The sequence below is a fragment of the Sabethes cyaneus genome, chromosome 2, assembly GCF_943734655.1.
Source record: "Sabethes cyaneus chromosome 2, idSabCyanKW18_F2, whole genome shotgun sequence".
Classification (NCBI taxonomy): domain Eukaryota; kingdom Metazoa; phylum Arthropoda; class Insecta; order Diptera; family Culicidae; genus Sabethes; species Sabethes cyaneus.
This window is the reverse complement of record NC_071354.1, coordinates 152,792,721-152,816,375: the sequence shown is the minus strand read 5'-3', so window position 1 is coordinate 152,816,375 and position 23,655 is coordinate 152,792,721. Positions and strand designations below refer to the sequence as shown.

Below are 23,655 nucleotides of genomic sequence, written 5' to 3'. Positions count from 1 at the left end.
TAATAGCAAAAGAAAAAACTTATCACGCATATGTAATAAAATTATGTGAGGACACGGCAATCACAGTGACGTCGACGTAATGAAGTGAAACAAGAAGCTACGTCCTGGCTAGCACAGCGCCCGAACCGCGTGTAGTGCGTTCTTCCTACACCCCACAAACACACATACACACATCAGTTGCATAATTCTACCTCAATCTCATCAGCGAGCCTCTTTATTATGTACCGCACCCTCCTCCCAGTCGGTGAGCGAGCTGCGAATACATTACCGCCGCGGATGGTTCCATTTTCTCCCGATGATGGTGGCGGCGACGGGCAGCCTACCCAGTTCAGCAACGAACGAACACGGCAAAAACTTTTTTTTAGGTCACCTCCACTTGATGCAACTGTATCATATAGGTACCTAACCTACCTACGTGTGGTGTGCGATCGTCCGAGGCCGAGCAACCCTCGTCGTTCTGCTTCAGCTCTGCAGCTGTATAAGAACGAAAATCCTTGAAAGAACAAAGCATAAAAAGTGCGCGCCGTGCCGCTCGCTTCGCTCGTTGGGTTCCGTTTTGTGCTTATGTTTGAGCTTTTTCTCGGTGCACATTCTCATTGTCGAAGCGGGCCGCGCGCGGTACCGGCTGGTGGGTGGTGGATTGTATGTTGGGTGGTCGATGCTCCCTGGTAAGAATGTTTTGATTGTAGGAGCTTTTGGGGAGAAATGGATTACGCGAGAGAGAGAGTGAGAAAGAATTTTCCCAGCAGAGCGAGCCGATTGCATATTTGACGTGATAAATGAAATGCATCGAGAGTACTGGGCAGGTATGCTGGCTCAGAGCTCTCAGCTGAGAGTATATGTAGCAATAGCATAGCCGTCAAGCAGCAGCACATGGCCGTCTCGCTCAGAGGAGATTACGAGACCGCGGTGAGCATAAATTTTTGTTGTCATTATAGCAGCTCGGCGACAGACGCGAGAGCGAGATCAACATTTTTCATAATTTATTATCGATCGGCGTGCTGTCTGTGGTGATCGGTGTTGGTTTCATCGAAGCAACTGTACTTTGGGGCTACCAATACTTGCTTCCTGATAGTGGGTCCCCGTCAAAACAGGACACACCTGGGCGGGTGTTGGTGTTGTCATGGCTGAGCTCGCCCAGTGCAGGTGTATTAGTTCGAGTGTGGTGAGCCAGCTAGCAAACGATGTTCCAAAAGACTTGCTCACTCGGTGCCTGCTCGGTGTTGTTCAGTTGTTCAGTATTAGCTCGGCCAAGCTAACTGTCGGACGGAGATTTTTAGTGCGTGTGTTACGTGGCTCCTCATCACGGTTTGATTTTGCTATATACTGGTAGCAGATGAGAGTGCGGAGGGTGGCACCAGTGAAAAAAAGTGTTTTCAAGCAGTAGTTTTATTAAGTGGTGCATTCGTCGGGTGTCTCGAGTGCAAATTTTATGCTGCTCGCAAATCTTGTAGAATTATAAGCTCATGTTCGGTTGTTCAAGACAAGACATGTAACTAGCTCCTCATTGGGCAGCTCCCCAAAATTAGCTGTCGGTGGGTCGTTTAATCATTGACTTGATTGACTGCCAATTTAATTCAAGGGGACGTTCCAGACTGTTGATCTTAAGATCTGCAGACCAGTATCAAGTTGGGTGCCCCTGGACCTGGATGTTCATATAAGGTGTGTTTTTAAGTGTCATTGAAGGCTTTATGAAGGCTCATTTAATACGTGTGTGCAGTCAAGGTGCTCCTCTTCGTGGAAAGTGTCGATCCATAGGCACATAAGGGCAAAAGAAGACAAGACACCGCTTCACATTGTGATGAAGAGCTGCTTGCGTAAAAATCGGAGGGTCCAGATCAGTGGATCAAGCAGCTTCCCTAGTTCATGTATACAGTTTTAGTAATAGGCAACCAAATTTTGACATCTCGCGGACTGAGCTATGTGTATACAAATATTTAGACATAAAATAAGCACAAATATGCAAAAGTGAAGTTTTTTCTCTTTGATACTACATACACACACAAGCCGCGAACTATACTGACTGACACATGCGTCACACATAGCTGGCTGAAAAGAGCTGAAGAAGACGACCGCTGCTGAGGCGTGAGACTGAGAGAAAGATTACCAACCACTCGCTCTCACTGCATGTTGCGACTATGTAGTAATCGCACGCGGAGTGTTGTTCGTTCGGTGTATTGGACGTTCGTGCGTGCGGGATTTGAAATTCCGGTGTATGCTCCCTGAAGGTCTGCAGGTTGTCACGGTCAACACTGGGCCCCCAGACCTGCAAGGTGAATCACGGTGCATCGGTTGATAGTCCTGACGACGGTGTAACGAAGTGCGAAAAAGTGCTAGCTGTTTCGAGGTAAATTGCAAATATTACAGTGAATTTTGAATGCAGCTTGTTCCGTCCTGTCGGAAGTGAAGCTTTTGCTCGGGTAACTGCCGAAGAAAGTGCTGCGGCTGTTAGCGAAGAGGAGAGAGAGAAAGGGATAAAGCGAAATGATATGCTAATCAGCCCCGATTGTCGATCCGTGGATATAACCTGTCAGTGAACGAAACGTGTTAAAAAATTCAAAAAATGTTGAACATCTGGATTAACGTGTTTTCTTTCCATCACTTCGCAAAGTAAAGCGCAGACTGTAATCAGTTTGTGGATAAAAGTGAAACCACTGGCGCTGGTAACGGTAGTAGGAGTCATAAAAACAGTACCAGGAGAGATGTAATCTGCGATCAGGGCCGCATATTTCTTTTAGTATGGTTAATCCTGGCATACAGCGCACAGCAAGGAATTTTGCAGCAATTTCGCTGTCATGGTGATCGTTTTTTCTCTCCTGCTGGGTCTTCCACCAGCGTCAATTATGATTGAGAAAGTTGATTTCGTGTAAGCAAGAGCAAACCTTCCCCCAGTCGTCCCTTCGTTGAGGGTGGTTGGGTGGTCCCTGCCCGGCTAGGGTTGTTACTAAGGTTGCCGTGATGTTCTTCTCCGGTGGTCTTCGCGTGATCTACTGTTGGAATACTGCGGCCGCTTTGTATGTGTCTTCACTGGTGCATAGTTGAGCGGACTTTTGTGTGGTCCACCCTTCGCTCGCTGATCTTAACAGAGCGCGTGAATGGACTGCTAGGAATGCTATGTTTAGTTGAGGTGAATTTTCCTCGCATCATCCTTTCATTTCAAGATGAACCACTCGAGCTGGGTGATGGCAAGGGATGGAATCGGTGGTCATGGGTTTTGACATTGGAATCGGCCAGTGTACGAGTTGAGTCTGTTCCATCACCTCCATTGCGTCTCAGTGAACTGGGGTTTGATGAATGAGTAGTATTTTTCTGCAAGCGCTGTAAAGCAATGCGATGACTGTGTGCCGATTCTATATTTAGGAGAACATTATGAGGTGGAGAAGCACCGAAATGTGGCATAATTTTCATAAGTTTTGACACGTCGAAGAGATAAACCAGCGTTTCGGAAGGCAGCACATTTATTGATTTCTCCACGGATGATACGAATGCTGTGTGCGGAGCAATTAGCTTTGAAACGGCAGATTTTTAGCGCAGATAATTCATGCAACATTAAGCCAATCAATTCAATAGCTGTTATAAATTTTGACTAATTTCGTACGATGAAGTAAAAATTCCTGTTCGTTGTTTTTCCTGCTTAAGCACAAATAATTAAACGTTTGCTTTCAAGAAAAAATGCTGGTCTCGTTAGTCAGTTGGCGTCTGTTTTAGATTGGACAGCATTCTAATGTTCAATAAAATCATAACACCAGTCTTGCGTTTATCGCTTATATGTACTGTAAACTGGCCTAACGCAAATGCAAGTACTTAGAGCCGGAATGTCAGTGTTGTCCCAGTCAACCTTCGATACTATCTACTTCAGATATTCTACTGTCAACTTCTATTTTACTTCTACTGATGGTTATTTTTTGGCAGATTTTTTCTGCTCAAAAATAATATATTTTGATAACTTTGTATCATTTGGGCAACCAGAATAGACCAATTGATTTTTGATTGCAGATAAATTATAGGAAGTGCACGCTGGCTGGCTAATACAAATTGTTTTTGAAGGCTAGAAAGAAACAGTTACAACTGAGTTATTATAAGGACTGCACTGCAAACACTGCAAACGATCCCTACGTATCAATAACGCAAGAACTATGGAAGTAGCAGTTGAATTTCGCCGAAAAATAAACAAATTTGAAATGGAGCCCGTCTACACTAACCTAGCAACTTAAAAGCAGTCCATAAATAATAATAAACCAAGTTGTGTAGTTATTCCGAAGACGGTTGGCATCTATTTCAAAGGATTCCACAGCATTTTAAGCTGTTTTTCATCACTCTGGACGAAATATTGGTACACCACTACACCAAATCATTGCACAGTGGCGACTTTTTTTGGAAAAGAAATGTTTATGTTTCTTCAAATGCCAAATTTTCGTAATGTTTCCGATTTTATAGTGTTTGGTTCTAACAGTTTTTATCAAATTAATGGAATTTTACGATTACAGCATTCGTTCGCTAATTGCACGAATGAGGCGATGCGACTAGCGAATTTCGTTTTTCAATTGCACAATGGCTGCCAATATTTATTGTAAAACGTAATGCGTTATCACCGTAAAGAACTCTTCAGAGGCATTCACAACTGCACTAGATTTTGGGAAAATCATTTAAATCTTTACAAACGAACCAAAAGCTTAATGAATCGGTGTCCGATTCGCCAAAGTTTAGCAAAATTTGTATTGATTTGTTTGTAATATATCTACGTAATGCAGAGGAAGAGTTTTTATTCGGCAACGCTGCATTTTTGTTTATAGCAACCACCTAGGAAACCACGTGTAGTTTGACAGATAACTGTTTTTTAATTGCACGATCGTGCTAGCGGACTAGCGGACGTGCAATTAAAAGACAGTGCGATTAGGAGGAGCAATTAGCGCACGAGTGCTGTAGTCATACGATGTAGAATCCGATGGCAGGGTGTTTCTTATTGATTTTTGATTTGAGATTTTGACTTTTAAAGTGGTTGGCTTCGACATTAAATGTCCTCCGGTAAAATGCCCTTAATTCAGATAATTAGTGTAAGAAACAACGGTCCGTATGCAATAATCAGGTACTGTATGATAGCGTTTTACTTTTTCGAAAGTTTTTGGTGGAATGCATCGAAACGCACTAAATGCGCAAGTAACAATTTGGGTTTTATTACACTCTTATGATGACATTTAAGACCAAAATTGGTCACGAAAACCGCCATAAGAGCACAATAAAACTCACACTATTGCTTGGGTGGCATCAATGCTATCATTCAATATTTTAATCACCTCAGAACACTTAAGTTCATCTAACATCTTCAAAATAATTCATGCATTATTGTATGTTAGCTGTGTTTTAGTAAATGTACACTTTACACATATTTAATAATAACGAAAAGGGAAGATGGACGTTCTTAAATTGATAGAATTGTGGTCAAGAAAAAACAGCAACTTTTACATGAAATGCTAAGAGTAAGCGAACCAAGTGAAAATCTCACTCTTCCAGTGTCTGCTGATTTCCTGTAAGGAGTGCTACAGTTTAATGTCATTTAATGTCATACCTTACTAAATAGAGGACATTCTAACGAATAGGATGGTGCACAATAAGCGTGAGGTTTTATAATACTAGCAATATGAAGAAGCATTTTATTCTTAAGTGTTCGAAGTTTGCGATTGTTCCAGATGTGAGTTAAGGAGAAACGTTTGTTCATGTGTATAAGCCTACAAGGCTACTACGTGGAAGAATAAATACATACAAACCTCCTCTAAAGGTCTTCTAGGTGGGCTCTCTAACAAAAATGCGTTTTGTATCAACTACCTAACTTAATTATTATTAAGGAAACCCCAAACTACACGTAATGCCAAATTAGGTTTGATGGAACTTGATAGAATATATGCCGCTTGACAAGCAATGCTGAATGCAACAATATCTGATAGAATAGCCTAAGCGGCTGAACAATGAAATTCTTGAACTGTCCAATTCCAAAAACCAAAAGGTTCTTGACGATCAAGCTAAAGTCAGTAATCACACCATAAATTTCCAATTTGGGCAATAATACTGTCGGATAAAATGTTTAGACAGAAATCTCTGTCGGTCGCTCGATATTAACATCAGTAATACGAAATTTAAGTCTCTCAGTTGGCGTCGGTTGGGAGAGACTCAATCAAAAATCAGTTCTTATCAAAGACCACCGATGCTATTTGCGAGTTTAACGAGACTGAATCTCTATATCAATTTGGAAAATATGGTAATAAGCCATTTGATTCAAAGAAAAATCCACTTTCGAAACAGCAACTTTTGCATCAACACTAGTTGTGATAAGAAACACTCTTTCCTGGCGATAAGTTTAACCTGTGGAACAATATTTGGTCGAAAATCTTGTTGAACAAGCACAACCTACATCAACACTTGATTCAACAAATTGAATTTGAATGTATCTTCCCTTTCTTCCTTAGCAGTTTACAGACAGTGTGGCTCGTTGTCTCGACACACTCAAGTTACCATTGATTTGGTCGAACCATCTAGCACGTTGGGCCAGCCTCTATTCTTGTTGCCAGTAGGGGCCCAAAGAGGGCAGAATTCATCGCACTGACGTCTGGCATCCTCGCGGCATGGCCGGCCCACCCTAGTCGACTGACTTTAAGCAGGTGTACCTACAGCTCGTGGTTCTTACTTTCCGCTTTTCGTTTGTAGCTCAACAAATATAGTTCCCTAATTTCTCGATCGAATGTGGCATGTGCACTTATGTCACTCGTAAGTATGACTATCGATCTGAAAAGCATTTGAAACATCCTCCACTTCGTTGAGCAGCATATTGTCAACAGTGTTGTGAAGCCCACACTCATGCAGTCTAATTTTCTCACACATGCGTACTCATTCTAACGAACACGCCAGCATAAGCATCCCGTTTAGACTCTTAGATTCAATGATTCATGCACTGTGACGAGTTTTTGCGAGTGTGTATTTAGCTAACAGGTACGGTCGTAGCTCTCGTCCTCATTGATCTTGAGCTGCTGATACCGATGACACGCGAGGACTCACACTCTCGCCTTTGAGCAGAATCGAAGGCGAAGATGAAGAATAAGAGAAAAAGTAATGCACAATCTGTATCCCAATGCGCCACTAGCCCTCACGGGCAGCTGATTTCTCACGAGTTATTTGACTCGCGAGTAAGCTATGTAGAACGATAATATGAGACTGTGCTTTCGTGAGTGTGTAGGTACCTAACTAAATTTCTGTACACCGCAACGGCGGCAACTTGTTTTACGCTTGCGTGAGCGGCGTAAGCGTCGAATGCTATGCTTCTTATACTCTCTCGCGTGGGAGTAGACATCGTTGACTTCTTGCGCGATTTGCAATATTGATTGTTATTAATATCAATGTTTTATGGAGACCAAAGAATGCAAAGTTTGAATACCTAATTAAATCCTCTTACTCTTGTTATTGTCGGTAGTGACCAGAGATCCCAAATACATGAACTCATCAACCACTTGTTCATCGCTGTCAATAGTTATAATACTGTTGTGCCTCTATTTATCACTAGCTGATTGCCCGATCTCACTCGGGGGCCCATTTGTCACTCAATCATTTGTACATCTGTTTTTGTAACGAAAACTCTCATAATGCAAGAAAGAAAACCTTTTTTTTGCATTCGAATATGCCTACTCCCTTTGTTAATTCCTCTCACGTTGTTCCCCCACCACTTGTACATTTGTATTCTTCTCGGTAATCCCTATAAATCGACACAAAGCCTTTTTTACGTTTTTGAACCTCTTTTGTCAACCGCCCAGTGCTGATTCTTTTATGTCAAAAAACATGTGTTTGGCAAACGACGTTGGATGAAGAACAGTCCAGAAGTTCCGGGGCTATGGCGGAACATACATTCATACTCACGTGTTCCGTCCTCCTACATGTCGATTCCTTCCCAGTCAGCTCCCCCTTCTGACACGTAGCTAATTATGCATCGGTTTGCTCAATGAAAATCGCTATAATGGAAACGAAACAAAGGTTTATTTACCATATATTCCTCCTCGGTAAAACCCCCCTCTTTTCTCAAAATCAGTTGCACAACTGCAATCGTTTTAAATACAAGAGAAACGCAACCCCTTTTACATATTTAGATCTCTCCCCCTGGTTAGAGATTCCCTCCTTTTATCAACTTCCCAGTGCTGATTCCCTAATGTCAAGCAACACGTGTGCCAAGTTTAATGAAGAATTGTCCAGGCACTTCGGAGTTATTGCCTCCTCCTGTTATGAACCCCCCTCCTTTTGTCAACCCCCTTGAGTTTTGATACCCTTATGTCAACGAGCATGTGTGCCAAGTTTGGTAAAGAACCGTCCAGGCATTTTGAAGTTATGGCCTCCCCCTTGTTATCAACCCCCCTGATTCCGTTATATCAAGGGATATGTGTGCCAAGTTTTGGTGGAGATCGGTCAAGGTGTTCTGGAGTTATGGTGGAACATCCATACAAACATACAAACATACTCACGCTCACTTTTATATATAGATTGGTTTTCGACACTTTTTAGACGCTTTCCAGGCTGTTAGAGGCGCTTTCGAGGCTGTTAGGATCGTAGCACTAGCCCCGAAGTTGTCCTGTACTCCTGTAATAGCTGGTCTCTTGAAAATAAACAGAAGGTCAAGTTTCAGAAATGGAGTATAGCACCTAGGCTTTGCTTTTTGGTTTTCGACGTATTGATTCTTTGACCGAACTTAGATTGCCTCTGCCTTTGCTAGTGATAACGATACAGGATAGTTCATCGGCTTGTCGCCACCCTTTGTGCGATTTAAGAGGACTTGAGAGTGTTCCAGAAACGCGCCCGCAGTACATCACTCGCTCCAGAGCAGCTTTGATTAACCGTATCAGTTTATCCGGAGATCCCTTCTCCAGCATTATCTTTCATTGCTGTTCGCGTTCCACTGTATCATATACTGCCTTGAAATCGACGAATGTGATTGTGGGCACATTTCACCTCCCAAATTTCTGAAGCATCGGTGAACAAAAAGTGATCTATAGTAGAGCAGAAGTCAATAAAACTCACCTGGCACTGTCCTACGAATTGTGTTCTTGCTCTTGGGGTTGGGTGACGTAACAAGATCTAGGAGAATCCATCTGGAAGGCACAAATCTTCCATGCGGGTGTGAGGAATTATTATTATTTATTTATTATTTATTAATCATGATTTCAACCGACACTTGGTCTAAATGAAATATTTTGTGGCTGTTCAAGCCACAGATGCTGATACCTTGTAGGCGGCGTTGATCAGTGTAATGTCGCGGTAGTTACAGTAATCGAACCGATCGCCTTTTTCGTAGTTGGGATAAATTACACCATCCATCCATTCCTCCGGTAATTTCTCCTGGTCTCAAATCTATGATATCTATGATATATCTATGATAGGCCATCCAATGATGTGCTATTACTAGTGGTTCCTTATAATATTGAAGAGTTCTGCCGAGAGTTGGTTCTTTGAAATGGCTGTAAACGGTGTCGTGTAGCGTTTGAATGTGTCAAAATTATAAGGCCCAACTTACAAACAAATCGTCGTATATTAGAATATGGACTAGAGACCCTGTTAGAGTCAATAAGATTGTAGCGCAGCCTCGCAATTACCCTGCATACTACAAAAAATCAGAACAAAAAATCAGAAGGTCAAATTGTGATTTGGAATATAGCTAGGACTTTGCTTTGCTTTTACTTTGGTAACACATATAAGGCTGAGTAGAGCAGAACCGGTGAAAATTACTTGAAACGAAGGTTATGGGATTTATAATTTGATACCCTTTTCAAGAGATAATGAATGCAATAAAATGTGTTCCAGTAGCTTCAATAGCAAAGCATAAGAATGCTTTAATCGGCCAATCCCAAACATCAGAAGGTTCTTGTCGATCAGACTGGAATCACTGACTCTCCACTAAGAACATAACATGAATATAATTCCGCGAAAAAACGTCATAAACAGCAATCAATTTTTAAGATGCAGCTATTCACTGCATGCAGCGATCATTTGACTAACATGCTTGGGTGCCATAATGTCATAATGAGACAATAGCCTTCAAAAACATCTCGCAATTCGACGATCACTTTTGCTTGGTTTAAACACGTTCGTTGCTACTTCATATTTAATTACATTTAATGATTTACTGCGAAATTCGCTACTGTACCAGAAAGTCTTTTCCTATTACTCGACATTTGATTTATCTATTTGTAAATCGGTCTATTAAGCTTATTTATACTTATATATAATTATACTAATAAAGTTATTTTGCTAGGAAGCCAACTCGTCTTCATTGCAAGTATAAATTCCTATCAAATTCACATCTGTTCACCTTCTTTCTGCATAATTAATTAAAACACACTAAATTGGCCGAATTGTACTGAAAATAAGTGATGCCAAGGGGCATGCATCGACTAGATGCAACAAGCTTCTAATACGTCGTAAATATTTTGATCATTACCATCAAGAGCCATTATTTATTATGCGACTTTGCTATAAATTTTATGATTATTTCGTATTACGCTGTTCTACATTCAACATCGACATTTACCCTTCGAATATTTTACCAATACAAACGATCCAGTAAGCCCAGCCAAAACATACGAAATCATATACCGCTTCCTTTGTGCTGCGGCATTCGACATTCGATAAATTCCAAGGTAATTTTGCGAGCATAAACGCGCCATATATTTCACGCGTCGAAATTCCTCATTACCCACAAACCACCGCCATGGAAAATGAAGCATAGTGAAAATTCCGAGCTACGAAATTTGCATACTGGCTATATACCTCCTCAGTCCGCTTCAAACGTACGTCTCCTTCAAAAACTAGAAAAAAAATCTCGATTATATCCGGCTGGGTATCACAATAACAGTTCGGTCACATAGAGACGCAAGTACAAATTGAGCCGCGTCGCCGCCGAGTAACGTTCCGGATGATCAAGATGTTCGCTCGTTGCGTGCCGGCCAAGTTCGATGGAATTTTACATCCTTCCCACACGCGTCGTCGTCGGTCGTGTCGTTCCGCGCGCGCGGCCTGTGTCTCTCTTCGTTCGCCAGTTACGCTTATAGTAAATTCTGTCCGGACCATGAAAAAAAAAATTGGAAGAGTGTATGCGGTAAATCGCCTGTTATTCGCGGGCAACACTTTCGGTTTTCTTGTTTTTTATTACTATATGTATCGCGTCTCCCAGTTATTATGGTAGACCGCGGCAAAATCTTGCCTTTGAGGGGTTCACTGTCGCTGCCACGTGAGTTCGATGAACAGATGTTTTTGGCACTTTTGAGCTATTTGATATGTCAGGCTCTGGAGCAATAATAAACAAACAAACTTTTGGGAGGGATAAGACATTGCCGGGAGTGATCTTTTTCGGTAGGTGGTTATGTGTGTTACAACAAATCTCGTCAAAATCGTGTTAAAAGTAAACAATGCTCTGCCTTTTACTTTCTACTGGTGAAATTGCAATTTACAGCAACACTGGCGTGTTCATGGTAGGGTATATTGAGGCACAGGACCTTTTATTTGCTTAAATTGCTACAATGGTATTGACTCTTACAATGGGTTGTTGGTTCCATTCGATACTCGAACATGCAATGACAGGTTTCGAACAGTTTCGTACCACGAGGCCAACTAAGAGGCTCGATGTACCATGTACTATCAGCTTTCCTCAAACGAGTGGGAAGCCATTGTAAGCTTCGCTAAAATATAATCGTTACAAGTTGAATACTGTCGTAACGAAGCCAATCTGTTTGTTCCAGTTTGTGCTAAACTGTTGTGACGATACATCAATTAGGCTAGGCTCTGGTTTAATCACCGAACTAGAAAAACTTTTTTCGAGAAGCAGCGACGCTAAAATAAAACGCAAACTTTTAAACAAACTCTAACTAGTTCAAAGTTTTTCCGATTTCTGCACGGCGCTATGGCGCTGCTAATTACCGGGTTAGTCACGGCTCCGTGCAGTAGTGACGAGAAACAAACCGACCGAAAGGTATCGACACGGCATTTTAAGACAGAAATGAGACTTTTTCCACGAATTCTGGTTCGAACCGGCTACACGGCAGAAGTAACACCGAGCAAACACGACGGTGGAATGGAATCGATAATTAATCGCGTTTTTAGTCCATCTCTTCTCGCGGCAAATTAGCAGAAATGCTTACGCGGACGCGCGTGCAATTCGATGGAATGGATTTTTCCGGGCCCCATTATATTGGCAGTTTTAAATTTACTCCTTTTTCAAATTCGCTAGATATTTTGCACGGCTTGTTTGATGGTTACCGGGGGTGAATATTGAATAATGTTGCAGAGAAAAGAGATTTTTGCTGGCGGGTGCGAGTGTGAATGAATAAATTATACAGGATGCCTGAATGTTACTAACAGTAATTGATATAATTTTTTGGTATTCTTGTTGAGTTTATTGTAGAGTGGTTTAACCGACGGGTCATTCACCATTTTTTGAATTGTTCACGATACAACTTATGGCTAATAAATGAGGGTTTAGTGATGTTAAACAATAAAAAAACGCAAAGAAATCCTATTTTCCATTCTTCCTGGGGTAAAACAGTTTCCAGATTTCGTTCAGTTGAATTATAATGGAAAACATGTATTCTATAGGAATGCGCACATTAACGGACACATTTATTCTAATTTGCCTCGATATGAGATCGAATAACGATTAAAAGCGAATAACTATTGATTCCATTCTATACCGTCCGCCGCTGGCATGGTTTTTGTCCTACGATCGAGCCCAACCAGGATTCGTGGAAAATGCTTATTTCTGTTCTCAAATACCGTGCCGATTCAGTCCCCGGTAGAATATCCGTGTGTCGTACATAATTGTGCATCGATGCAGAAACTCGTTAGGACAATGCAATGATGGAAAACCAAATCGATCACATGCCTGTGATTTGAGGGTAAACATGGCATCCGTCATGACGATATTTTTACACTTGAATCTGTATAGTTATGTTACTTGAATCTGAATGTTTAACCTTTAACCAACGATGTGACACAGATAATTTACTATTCTCGATTGGGTTTGACAGTAATTATAAATGTCGTGTCTATTCGGTAGAATGGTCAAACGACTGTGTCGAAAAAAGAGTTGACGGTCATCTTGGTGTGATCCTAATGGGATGTCATGCAATGTCACCGTCAAGTAATGAAACCATTCTTTATGTCAAACTAAATGATAACCAGAATGCTTACAATTCAGTAGTGCAGCAGTGACTTTAAACTTGAATTGATTTAAGAAAATTTATTATTCGCCATCATTACAAACCATTTCGCCGAATACCATTTTGCGGAACAACAATTCTCGGTTGACCATAACGCGGAATATAGAGTTTCGCAGAATACCATTTCGCGAAAAACCTTACGCGGGATGTACCATTTCACGGAAAATCTTTTCGTAGAAAGTACCATTTCGCAGGGGTGACCCAACTGGAGGAAAGTAATATACAGTACCGCCCCGCTAATCCGACAAATTTATAGCCGGATTAGCGAATTTTGACTCGATAATCCGACAGTCAAACTGACGTCAGTGTGAGTTTGAAATGTGGTTTTGTTTACATCCATACGTAAACAACTCCGGAAATTTTTGAAAATATTTGTCGTAAGTACGCAATAACTATGTTTTATACTCGGTAATGCTCAATTTCGTCAACAAAATACTTAGTTAGTGTCGAAATAAGCGCAAGCACATCAGTCTATAGAGAGTAGCAATGAAAATAAAGCCATGGCAAAAGTGAACGTAGTTAGAAGCAGCACCATGTACCATTTCCATTTAGTTAGAAAGAGAGCCATTCTGACTTTAACGGAGACGCCAAACGAAGGTAGTGTCCGATTGAAAGAAGTCAAGTACAATACGTTTTAATTCGGAATATTCCGGAGTAGCGAGATCCGGACTATTGAGTCGTCGGATTATTGGGTGTCGGATTAGCGGGGGGATACTGTAGGTCAGTAGATTGTTATTGATTAATGTTTTATGAAAGAGTCTAAAATTTCTCGAGTTCGATTAGTTTTTGAGTCACGCAAAAATTTCTGTTTTATTTGTATGAGAGTCCTTATCCCCCTACCACAGGGATGAGGGGTCTCAAACCATCATTAAAAAAATTCATGGCTCCAAAACCCCCCACATGCCAAATTTGGTTCCATTTGCTTGATCACTTCTCGAGTATTTCAAATTTGTATTTCATTTCTATGGGAGCTCCCCCTCTTAGAAAGGGGGAGAGGTGCTAATTCATGCCTCCAAAAATATCCACATGCCAAATATGGTTCCATTTGATTAATTAGTTCTCGAGTTATGAAGGAATTTGTATTCCATTTGTATAGGAGCCCCCCTCCTAAAGTGGGGAGAGGTTTCAATTCACAATAGAAAAAATTCTTGTCTCCAAAACACCCACATGTCAAATTTGGTTCCATTTGGTTGATTAGTTCTCGAGTTATGAGGAAATTTGTATTTCATTTGTATAGGAGCCCCCCCTCTTAAAAAGGTAAGGGGTCACAATTCATCATAGAAAAAAGTCATGCCTCCAAAAACACCCACATACCAAATATGGTTCCATTTGATTAATTAGTTTTCGAGTTATGAGGAAATTTGTATTTCATTTGTATAGGAGACCCCCCCCTCCTAAAATGGGGAGGGATCTCAATTCACCATAGAAAAATTTCTTGTCTCCAAAGACACCCACATGTAAAATTTTGTTCCATTTGCTTGATTAGCTCTCGAGTTATGCAGAAATTTGTGTTTCATTTGTATGGGAGCCCCCCTCTTAGTGAGGGGAGGGATTTCTAACCATCATAAGAACCTTCCCTGGCGACAAAAACCCATACATGCAAATTTTCACTACGATTCTCGATTCTATAAGCAACATAGAGCAGACAGAAATCCATTTTTATAGGCATAGATTTGTATGGGAGCCCCCCCCCCCTCTTAGTGGGGGGAGCGGTCTTCTGCCATCGAGAGAACCTTCCCTAGCCCCAAAAACCCTACATGCAAATTTTCACGCCGATCGGTTCAGTAGTTTTCGATTCTTTAAGGAACATACAGACAGACAGACAGAAATCCATTTTTATAGGTATAGATGATTTCAGTATTGAAGACAAGCCCTGCTCTGAAGCTGAACAGCCAAAACAGCTCGACGACGAAGAATTGGGGGTATTACTCGATGAAGATCCGGTGCTTTGGCTGGCATCAAATTTCTTGTCATAATTATCATCATTATCATTATCAATTAGTGATATCATAATCCGACAGCCTTGGGTTTACCCTAACTGTTTTCAACATCTTCAAATGCAGCTTTTGATCCTTAATTCCACTAAGCAAGAAAATCAAGAGAAGAGAACTCCTCCTTGTGGACATCCTTTGATCACCGAAATCTTTTCCGACATACCTCCCAATAGGGCTGTCCTGCACTCAGTTAATCTATTTTGCTCTTTTGCCTGTAACACCTCAGCCAAATAAAATTCGAAAATGTTATGTATGGGGCATTTATAGAGTCGATTATTATCCATAAGATTGCTGAACTATGCATTGCTCTATCTTAAGTATTAGCGGCGCACTCTCAGTTCACACTGGGCGGTGCACCCAGAGCGTTCTCTGCGCACCACCCAGTGTGAAGTGAGAGTGCGCCGTAAATACTTAAGATAGAGCAATACTTAGTTCAGTAATGTTATGGATAATAATCGATTCTATTGAATAAGTGGATGAGTGAGTCGAATCGATGAGTGAATAAGTAAGTAGATAAATGTATGAGTGAGTTAAGAAGGTTTGGAAGCTCCGCGACCCAGTTTTATCAGCGCGGTGGCACTAACATCGAACTAAGAGCGGGCTTTGTAGTGTTGGGCTGCATACATGATTGCGTGATTGGTCAACGCGAGAATGTGTCTATAGAGGTTAAAGGGCCGTTTTTTCGATTACAGTATCATCAACGTGCCGCATGAAGGTAGACTCGACGATGAGAAAGAAGCGTTTTATGCGAAGCTCCAGACAACGCCCAAGCAACAATGCGAGTTTTATTGTACTCTTATGGCGGTTTTCTTGACCAATTTTGGTCTTAAATGCCATCATAAGAGTGTAATAAAACCCAAATTTTTACTTGGGTGTACAACAACTGTTCGCCAAGGAACATCAAGTTTGTCATCGAGGATATAAACACTCAGGTCGGTAGGGAAGGACTGTATAGACCGGTGTTAGAACCTTATAGCCTGCCCACCGACACAAACGATAACGGATAACGATGTGCAAACTTCGCAGTTTCCCGAGGCCTGATGATCCGAAGCGCCGTCTTCCCTCACAAACATATTCATATAACCATCTGGTTTACCTGGCCAACGTACAACCTGATTGACTCCGTTCTTATAGATGGTCGGTTCTGAGGCATTGCCTTCTTCCGAGCAGTTAGACACAGTTGGGGCATAATATGCTCGACCATCAGAAACGCCGATATCGCATCACTAGGTGAAGAGCGGAGTATACGAAAGGATGTGAAATGCCACTAGACGCTGCAGAGGATAAAAAAATGACCTGGAAAAATTATCAGATTTTACGATTCTGAGAAGTAACAAGCGCCAGAAGGAGGACAGAGATCGTGAGGAATTAGAACAACTATTCCGCGCTAACGACACCTGATACCTGAAAAGCTACACACCAAAACCTGAATGTGTAGGGTCGAGGGAACCTGATCACAAATGAGCGCGAGATGGTCGACAGGTGAACGTGGTTCTTCGATGAACGGAAGTTGACCTAGGAGTTCCCATGGAAGATAGAAGTGTCCCAGCATCCGATCTCCAAGAAGTCAAACAAGAAATCGGGTTGCAAAGCCGCTTGTAAGAGCCGTCAATCAAAGTATGAAAGGAGGGGAAGGTAATGGAGGAATGGACGGAGGAGTGAATTGTCCCGTCCCCATAAAGGGTGATCGCCTTACTTACTTACTTACTTAAATAGCTTGCCGTCCTCAGACAAAGCCGGTTGAACAAGGTTTCTCCATATAACTCGGTTGTGGGCTACCGCTCTCCAATTCCTTAGATACCGAATACTCTCCGCTAGATCTCGCTCGAACTGGTCAAACCATCTTGCTTGCTACGCTCCTGGTCGTCTTGTCCCTACCGGATTTGAGGCGAACACCATCTTTGCAGGGTAGTTGTCCGGCATTCTTTCAACATGCCCTGCCCATCCAGCCCTGCCGTCCAGCTTTAGCCACCTTTCGGATACTGGGTTCGCCATAGAACTGTGCAAGTTCATGGCTTGGGGACACTGTTGAGTCACTTCGAGACGCGGCACTGATTGAATCAAGGTGCTATTCAACATCGCTCTTGAGGGGGTGATCTGACGAGCAGGTATTGAAACGAAAAGCACGATTTTCACCAAAGGTAGCCAACTCCTAGACTTCTATGAGGACTGGGTTAAAAATAAATACTTCGAAGACCAAATGCGTGAAAGGAAGAGGCTCAAAGGAGACAAACGTGCGCCTCCCACGGATGGTAACCGTTGACGGCGACGAACCAGAAGTGGTAGATGAGTTCGTGTATTTAGGATAGTCACCGCGCACAACAACACTAGTAAGGAGGTTTAGCGGTGGATTCAGGCGGATTCGGGCCTAATTTTCCCTACGCATGACGCTACGATCAGGAAGCATATGGCGCCGTGCAAATCCGACAATGTACAAAACCCGTATTAGACCGATAGTTCTTTATGGTACTAAAACTAGAACAAACTGAAAGCGAAGGCGTACGAATTATGAGCTGCTTGGAGAGATTCCCATCGTACATCTGGTGAAAGTCGGTAAGCTACGATGAGCCCGACACATCGTAAGGATACCCGACGACAGTGCGACGAAAACGGTTCCATCAACAACTTCACCAGCACCAGGATCAGAGGGGCCCAATGTGCAAATAGCGAAAGCGACTTGCGACCTGTGAGTCGCAGGGAAAATTAGCGACGATTGGCCCAAGATCGAGTTGAATGCAGACGTGTGCTTGAAACAGTACGAACCACCCTGGGGCTATGCTGCTGATGACGACGACGACGAATGAATGAGTATATGAGTCCATGAGTGTATAGGCGACTGAGTAGGAGGATAATTGATTGAGCAAAAGGATGAGTGTGTGAGGAACTGGATGAGTGAGTAAGTTAGTGATCGAGGGAGCAAGTGAATGAGTGAGTGAATAAATTAGTGAAACAGCGGATAAGTAAATGAGTGAATGAGTGAGTGGATGAGTGAGTGCATGAGTTGATGAGTGAGTGCATGACTGGATGAGTAAGACGATGAGCGAGTGGACAAGTAAGTCGTTGAGTGAATGGATAAAGGACTGATGGATAAAGAGTGAATAAGCGTATGAGTGAATGAGTAGATGGCTTAGTGAGCAGATGATTGAGCAAGTGAATGAGTGAGCGAGTGACTAAGTGAGTGGATGAGTTTTCACTACAAATGTAGAACACGAAATTTTCAAAATATCATCATAAGTTATTACTTGAAAATTTGCTGAAAACACCATTTCGATCAAACAAACCATTTTTCCAATATGAAATATTTAGTAATGCGATTTTTGTTGAAAATTCGTCATAAGTTGGCTTAATATCACTCCTAATGCTCAGATACCGATAAGTCTATGTAATTGTAAGGACCATACCATGGGTGACATTTTGTTCTGAGCCCTTTAAAACCTCTTTCTCATTGTGATGCAATAAGACATCCAAATTGTTACTGCATATATGCAAAATATTACAAAAATCATTAGATTGTTTGAAAAAATCAGTCGTGTTGTTTTAAATTCCTTTAGCTTGAAGGTCTTTAAAAGTGTGTTATCGTTACGGTATTTTAGCGAAGCCGTGTTGCATATTGCTCATTAATTTATCCAAATTCAACTAAGAAAAATGTTAATTTTTTCGCTTAAAAAGAATGAAGCAATATAAACTTTTCGTATGAGTGTGCGTTGGAGTTCTTTAAACATCACATAATTAGTCATATCTAAAAAACCAGCCACCGTTTTTGCCTCACTCCAAAGGATGTACCTACATAGTTACAACGGCATGCCACAGTGAAAATCTAGCCAAAGTAGCCATTTCGCTCATCCTGCAGCTGGAGCATAGCAGTAGGTACCTAGGTACCTACTGCACTTGAAACACGTTCGGCCTACATCCGCGCTGCTGCTGGCACGAAGGCAGTGAGAAATTAGAACAATTATTGAAGGCGGCAAAAATTCTCCCTCCGCAAAGAAAAATAGCAGATGAAACGAAAAAATGCTAATGATGCGGCCAGCCAACTGCGGCAAACGGATTTTCTCCGGTAATTTCAGAACTCGTCCACCAGCGCGACGCACGTGGGGGTGTGAGCCTTTTCGTGGATGTGTGTGTGTGTGCTTAAGGAATTTATTACTATTCTACGGTGGCCGGAAGGAGCCCAGCGAGGGAAAAACGGTGTCATGAGGTTATAAAGAACGAAAAAGAAAAGCACAGCAAAAATTAGAATTCGGTCACGTTTCTAACGACTGGTTGATTATTGCTTTAGGTCAGGGTAGGTGTATGTAGGGCGCAGATAGCTACGCGGTACGGCACATTTGCATTTATTTTTCGGGTAGAACCTTTGCCTATAATTTGTTGTTGTGAAACGCAAAACAGTGTTGTGGGTTTCGGGGGAATTAATATTATCGCGCAGTTCAGGCCAAGGGTCCACTGCGCCTTTAATCAGGGTAATTTAGACCAGGGCGTAGTAGCTGCTAGTCAATGGTTTCACCTATTTAACTCGTATTCGATAGAGGTATCAATTTCTTCTTCGAATTTAAATTGCTTCCTACTATCAGTTACTTAAATCCACCCGAAATAAATTCAGTTGTTTACCCATATAAATTCAACAGCACGTTTCATTCATCCGTTGATACGTAAAGCGTATTTAGCGGCAATAGATTACAAAATAAAATGTTTCGAAAAAAATATATATATATTTATTTCTGACGGCAATTATTATTCCTGACTACTCAACAATACGGGAAACGAGCCACGTGCACCGAGATCCGACAGCAAAACAAAAAAAGAGATGGACGCTGATGACAATTGACGTTGCGTTAATTCATCGATTGTTGAGTACCCCCGTGTGAAGGTAAACCGGAGGGCCGGCTTTTGTCGTTTTGCTCGTTGCTGTTGTTGTTTTTGTTGTTTATAAGTCAGTCGGGCGGATGAAATTAGCTTTACTGGACAGTGGCGCCGGGTATTCCTGCCGGACTGTTTGGTTGAATGAGTCTTCCGTTGTGTATAATTCTGTGTCGTTATTTGTTAGCGAATAATCCGAAAGAGATGCTGCCCTAGAGCTATGCTAGCGGGAAACTTATAGGGTAGCACGCAAATCCTATCCACTGCCGTTACCAGTTGCCATAAATGACGAGCAAGATGACTGACGGCTGTACAAATGTGATGCTGCTATTTGGTGCCTATTTATTCCTGATACGACACGCTAGGTACGGCACGTTTCGATGCTTTTCAGGACAGTGACGGTCATGATAATTGGAGTTGACTAGCATATGTTAGAATATCGCGGAATGAATTGCGCTTTAGCTTCACTTCCCAGGAAAGGTATGTATGTGTTTGTTCTCATTATATCGTCAAATTACTCATTAATTTTAGGTCAAATCAAGTCCAAAATCTGAAGCCATATGCTATACGTTCTAAAAACGTGTGTTTTATTATTTAGACAGACAAGGCAATTCTTAGTAAACAAAACAATAACGAATCAACTTTTTTGGGTGCGACCAGATCTAACATTATGGCTCACTATTTAGCAAACTATTTAGATTTTTTTTAAAACTTCAAACTAAGCCAAAATACTCTCGAATTGAACTGGAATAAAAGGGAAAGAAACACGACTGGAAGCATTCAAACGGAGACTCTAGCTCCCAGATCTATCATGCCCTGAACGGCGACAGACATTTTTCGGATATCATCATCTAAGTTCGGTCTTTTCGGGTACCTAATATTGACTATGACCACTATCTCCTCGTGTGTAAGATTCGCACAAGGCTGTCGAACGCGGAGAAGGCTCGCACAAAGTGGACGCAGCGTTTCGACATCCAGCAGTTGACGGCAGATGCTGTGGCAGCGAAATACGCCAGAAAGATTCATCAACGAATCACAGAACAGCAGGAAGGAAAGGAAGAAGATATAAGTGGGCTGTAGGGCTATGCTATTGAAACAACTGCGAGAGAGTTGGTAGGCACGACGCGTGCAAGACAGCGTAACAGCTGGTTTGTTGCTAAAGAACTAGGCCAGGAGTTGCATGCTCAATGAGGCTACACGTCAGAACGGAGAACGCTATAGAGAGACCAGAGCTATGGACAAAAGAATCCACCGTCTAAAAAACGTAAGTACATAGAGCACATGCTTGCCGATACAAAGTAACGGTTCGCCAGCAACGGCACTCGGAGTTTCTACAAAACGGTAAGGCGCTGAAATTTTTCCATACCAGCGATATGCATTGATAATGCTGGCAACCTGCTTTCTGACAAAATGGCGGTACCAACCAGTTGTAAGGAGCACTTCCAGACGCTATTGAATGGAGAGGTAAACATGGACATCAGCAGGAACAGGATAAGAATTGTGAGCATTGGTCAAGCCGTAAAGTCACTAACACAGGAGGAGGTTGAGAAGGAAATTAGTGAGCTGAAAAACGGTAAGGCTGCTAGGCCTCACCTCTAAGGTGCTCTCTTGAATCCTGTTCTGCAGACTGAGACCGTCAGCGAAGTCCTTCAACAACGAGTAAAAGAAAAGCAAAGCCTAGGTGCCACATTCCGTTATCGAAACTTGTCCTTCTGTTTGTATACGATAGACTTCGCAGCCTGCTGATAGAATACAGGACAATTGCAGGACCAGTTGCTACGATCCTATTGATTCTAACAGCCACTCCAAGCCGAGATTCGCATATACGACGACTGGCTTATTCGGCCAGAATCATACTTCGAGGCCAACTGGGAGGCTACGAGTACCATGCTAGTTTTCGTGGGGGTCGCTCCCCGATGGATCAGATGTACCCTGATGGACCCTGCGTCAATTACTTGACAGGTTCCGGGAGTACAACTTGCAGACTGATCATCTGTTTGTGGACTTTAAGGCGTCGTACGAATCAGTCAAATGAAATGAGCTGTGGCAGATAATACTAGAGCATGGTTTTCCGACGAAACTAATTACACAGATTCGTGCGATGCTGGATGGGTCAAAATCATGCGTCAGAATAGCGAGTGAGACCACTGCCGCTTTTGTGACGCTAGGTGGACCGAACCAACGAGATGCACGCTCTAATTTGCTATTTAATATTGTCTTGGGAGGTGCAACCCGAAGGGCGAACGTGGATAGGAATGGGGCCTTCATCACAAAATTTCATATACTTCTTGGTTTTGCACATGATGTCGATGTCATTGGAATCCACCATAGAGCAGGGGAAGAAACCTTTGGGTATTTTAAATTATGAGCAGCGAGATTATGACTTACCGTTAACCAAAACAAAGTCCCTGTTTGCTGGTAGGGATCGTGGAAGTCCATATTGGAACGTGGAAGTATTGATGCCGAGGTGAAGTCGGCCCAAGTAGCACACTCTAGCTCCATTTAGTTGAAGCAACCGGATTACGACTGAAATTAGTCATAATTCGGCTACCACAACTACTTCGTAACAACCGTGCGAGTAGGGGGATGGGAAACGAATTCATATACCTTAATACGCTTGTGACATATGACAACAATGAGAACTGCGAACTAAAACGACGAATTGAAGTCGCGAATCGAGCTTTCTACGGATTACATAGCCAGTTTAAGTCCCGTAGTTTGCAATTTCGCACAAAACTGACGCTCTACAGAATATTAATTCTCCTCCTGCTAGCACGGTTGCTACAAACTTGCAAACCTACAAACAAATATGACTAATTACAGTCGTAATTCGGTAGCTACAACTAAATGGACCTAAAGTGTGCTACTTGGGCCGGTATCCCTTTATGGACATGAATCATGGACGCGAAAGGAAGCTGATCGACTAGTGCTTGAGGTTTTCAAGAGTAAAATTCTGCGATCAATACTTGGTGGCAAAGTGGAAACTGGAGTGTAGCACAGACACATGAATCACGAGCAGTGTCAAGTATACAAATATGCTGATATAGTGACGGTAGTACAATGTGACAGCCTGTAATGGGCTGGACACGTGGTCAAAATGCCTGATGAAAGTGGAGTCAAAACTACTTTTAGCAGAGAACCTGGAAGAGGCTGTAGACTTCGGGGTAGACCTCGCATTCGAAGGTGCGCTGTCGAAGATAATGCACGTTCAGCTGGTGTACGAGAGGGTTGAAGAACGTCAGCCCAGGACCGACAGCGCTAGAGGATTATAATTCATTCGATGTAGGTTCGAAATTAAAGTAAGTAAGTTGATGTCCTGTGCAGTAAAAGCACATCCACGATGCGATCAGTAATACAGCGCGAGAAGTGTTGGGTAGTACTGCTACAATCACTACCAGTGAGTGGTTTGACGCAATGTGCCAGCGAGTGACTGACGGGAAAAACTGACTCAGAGTTCATATGTTGGCTGCACCTGTGATACACCAGAGCTAGACTTCATCGTCGTAAGGAACTGGCGGAGAACTTCTTCGAGAGACATGATACAAGAAGCTTTTTTGAAATAATCT

At 42.2% G+C, this 23,655-nt stretch overlaps 1 protein-coding gene across 1 annotated transcript in view; it reads left to right on the top strand.

The window, feature by feature from the left end:
* Positions 1-1,278: 1,278 nt before the first annotated feature.
* The window catches only part of LOC128733585 (uncharacterized), a 341,316-nt gene continuing 318,939 nt past the window's right edge, over positions 1,279-23,655 (top strand). Inside the window, exon 1 of the mRNA XM_053827271.1 lies at positions 1,279-2,347. The gene's annotated coding sequence lies outside the window, so the exon portion shown is untranslated. The remainder of the gene's footprint in view (positions 2,348-23,655) is intronic.